Source organism: Trichosurus vulpecula, chromosome 5 (assembly GCF_011100635.1).
Source record: "Trichosurus vulpecula isolate mTriVul1 chromosome 5, mTriVul1.pri, whole genome shotgun sequence".
Lineage (NCBI taxonomy): Eukaryota > Metazoa > Chordata > Mammalia > Diprotodontia > Phalangeridae > Trichosurus > Trichosurus vulpecula.
The window spans coordinates 80,593,514-80,597,128 of record NC_050577.1 but is presented as its reverse complement, the minus strand read 5'-3'; positions in this window follow the sequence as shown (position 1 = coordinate 80,597,128).

The window sequence follows — 3,615 nt, the reverse complement described above, 5'->3', positions numbered from 1 at the left end:
TTCTAATCTATGCTCTGAACAAAAACATCTCTGGTAGAAAGTTTCCTTAGCAAAAAATATATATGGGTAAAAGTGCTGCTAAGATAAGACTGGAATTGTATTTGCTTTGTAGAAAACTCTAGATTGAAAATTAAATGCATACTGTGTTTTAGGTCTCTTAGAAAATAAATTCCATCAACATTTAAATAGAAATAACCAATATTGGGCCTTGCCACTCTTGCGGTCAATGGTCTTTAACTCTTCTTTCCAGCAAGACAATTTTAAATTTGGTGGGGGGGGGGGGGGAATAGTTGACTCTATCATCATGTTAAGAAATTATATTTGATGATTATTTAACTAGTCAAAAGGTATTTTGGGGTGAATATTAAGAATTTAGTGTTGGATTAGGTCCTGTGGGCACTGCCAGAGGAGTAAAGCAACATGGTTCCTTTCCTGAAGAAGTTTGTTATATACATAGAGAGAGAAGGATTACACATATGTGGCATCATGGGGTCTATTTACTTAACCTTATGGCAGGTAGTATGACACAGTGGAATTAACACTGATTTTGGAGTCAGATACATGGTCACCAATTCAGAGAATGAGAGCGCTAGAAAGGACCATAGAAATAATTTGGTTCTCTCAGCTCATTTCATAGATGAGAAAACTGAAGCCTAAGAAGACAAAAGGACTTATCCAAGGTCATAGAAGTCAAAAAGTAACAAAGCCAAGATTTGAACCCAGGACTTCCCATGCCAAATCCAGCACTCTTGATTTCTGCTTCTGCTATTCTTTTTACCTCTATGTCATAGGAAAGTCATTTAATCTCTCTGAGCTAAACTTTCTTCATCTGTCAGATGCCAAGGTTAAAAGAGATGATCCATAATTTTAAAATACTATGGTTTATAATAGTAAACAATAATCAGTAATAAATAGCATAATGCATATACTATTAAGTTGTGTAGTATAGACTGAAGGAATTATATTATTTATATATATAATGACATACAATATCTATAATATATGTAATAATATATTATTATAAAGCATTATATAAAAGAAAGGAAAGCAGTGGGGGCTCATCATCATGTTCTCTTTGCATTGGTGAACAGTGTTTCTAACAGTGGGTAGCATTTAATAGGCAGAGTAGGAAAAAAGAAAAAAAATAAATTTATAGAGGAGGTGGAATAGAGGGCCTGATACATGTAGGTACTGACAATGCTTGCATGTCATTTTTTCTTTAATATGAGTGTGATTTGTTATATGGCAGAGGTGGATCAGAAGGAGAGGGTATATTACTCCAAGATACTCAAAGGTGGGGGCAGGTATCATTGAAAGACATGTCCATCTCTGGTCTCTGTTCCCCACTGTAGGATTTTATCTTCTGGATGAAACTTCATTCAGGATAATTCAGCAATATGTTTCCTATATTCTGATAGAACGACTGGTGTGATGGCAGGGAATATGTCAAAATTATTCAGGGGAATACATTGATTTTATCAGGCGACATTCTAGAAAGCAAATGTTTGCCATACTTTGTGTCTCTTGAAATGATAACCTATTTAAAGAATTGAGGATTTTTTTGCATTACTCAGATTTAATGAAGATATAGTTCAATGGATATGGTATTATATGAGTAATCCTATTAATATTTATGCTTAACCTAAAAAAGAAAGTGTCTTGTTGGTACTCTCAATGTGCATTTGGATAAATGATTTTTAAAATGTTTTCTAAAGTAAAAAGATAATTTATTCATAGCATTGAGGGAAAAGTTCTGAGATCATTTGGTTATCATTTTCCCCTTTTGAAAATCAGAAAAACCTTAATTTCTTTCAAGTCAAACCTATAAAAATAAAAATGAGTTGGTATTCTCAATTTCAGACATGTCTTTACTTTCCTATGCTTGTAACCTTTGAAGTTGCTGAAAAACAGCACGCAAAGATTTCCTCCTATAAGCCTGTGAATTCAATTTAATTCAACTGAAAAAGTATTCATTAAGCACCTACTATGTGTTAAGAATTGTACTAAGAATGGAAAGATAAAAACAAAATAATCCCTATCCTTAAAGAATTTATATGCTGTTAGAGAGAAATAACAATTGTACATAAGACATTGAGTCCAAATGGAGAGCTAGGTGGTACAGTGGATAGAGCTCTGGGTTTGGAGTCAGGAAGACTCATCTTCCAGAGCTCAAATGTGGTTTCAGACACTTAATAGCTATGCTGCCCTGGGAAAATCATTTAACCCCTTTTGCTTCAGTTTCTCATCTGTAAAATGAGCTGGAGAAGGAAATGGCAAACCACTCCAGTATCTTTGCCAAGAAACCCTCATACAGGGTCATGAAGACTCGGACATGACAACAACTACTGAAGACACAAGAACATAAACACAAGAATTTTTAGGTGTATGCAGGTCTAAAAAACAATTTGTTGAACCTAGGAGGACTCCAAATGGCAAAATGGAAAATGATTTATAAAGAAGGAGGGGGCAGCCCCTACGCTAGTCAAGCCATTAAAGACTTTTCCTTTTATGGGCAGTGTTTCTAAATGTGCATCATTTGTTTTATGGGCTATTTTTGAATGGTTTCCTTATTGTCTTTTATTGTCTACCCCTCCCCCCAACCTCCATGCTGTATCTCATGCTCAGGCACTGGGCGTACCCATTCACATAATGCTATTGGTCTTTTTAAAAATTTATTCATTTTGAGTTTTCAACATTCACTTCCACAAGGTTTCAAATTCCAAATTTTCTCTCTCTCTCTCTCCCCTCCCCCCACCCCAGGACAGCGTGCATTCTGATTACCCCTTCCTCCAATCTGTCTTCTCTTCTATCACACCCCCCGCCCCTTCTCTTATCCCCTTCCCTTCTATTTTTCCTGCAGGGAAAGCTAGATTTCTATACCCCATTGTGTGTATATCTTATTTCCCAGTTGCATGTAAAGACAATTTTTAACATTCACTTGTAAAGCTTTGAGTTCCATATTCTCTCCCTTCCTCCCACCCTGCACCCCTCAACATTGAAAAGGCAAGTAATTTGATATAGGTTATATATGTGTAGTCATACAAAACACTTCCTTAACAGTCATGTTATGAAAGACTAACTCTATTTCCCTCTATCCTGTCCTGTCCATTTATTCTATTCTCTCCTTTGTCCTCACCCTCCACAAAAGTGTTAGCTTCTAATTACCCCTTCCCCCAATCTGCCATCCCTTCTACTATCCCTCCTCTCTTATCCCTTTCCCCTCTGCTTTCCTGTAGGGTAAGATAGATTTCTATATTTAATTGAGCCTGTATGCTATTCCCTCCTTAAGCCAAATCTGATGAGAGTAAGGCTCACTTATTTCCTCCCACCTCACCACTCTTCCCCTCCATTGTAAAAGCCCTTTCTTGCCTCTTTTATGTGAGATGATTTACTACATTCTACCTCTCCCTTTCTCTTTCTCCCAGTACATTCCTCTAAATTCTTAATTTTATTTTTTAGGTATCATCCCTTCATATTCATCTCACCCTGTACCCTCTGTCTATACACACACATACATACACACACATATACACATATATACATACACACATATATGTATGCATGTGTATATATGTATGTACATATATAAATATAAATATATCTATCTATATCTAT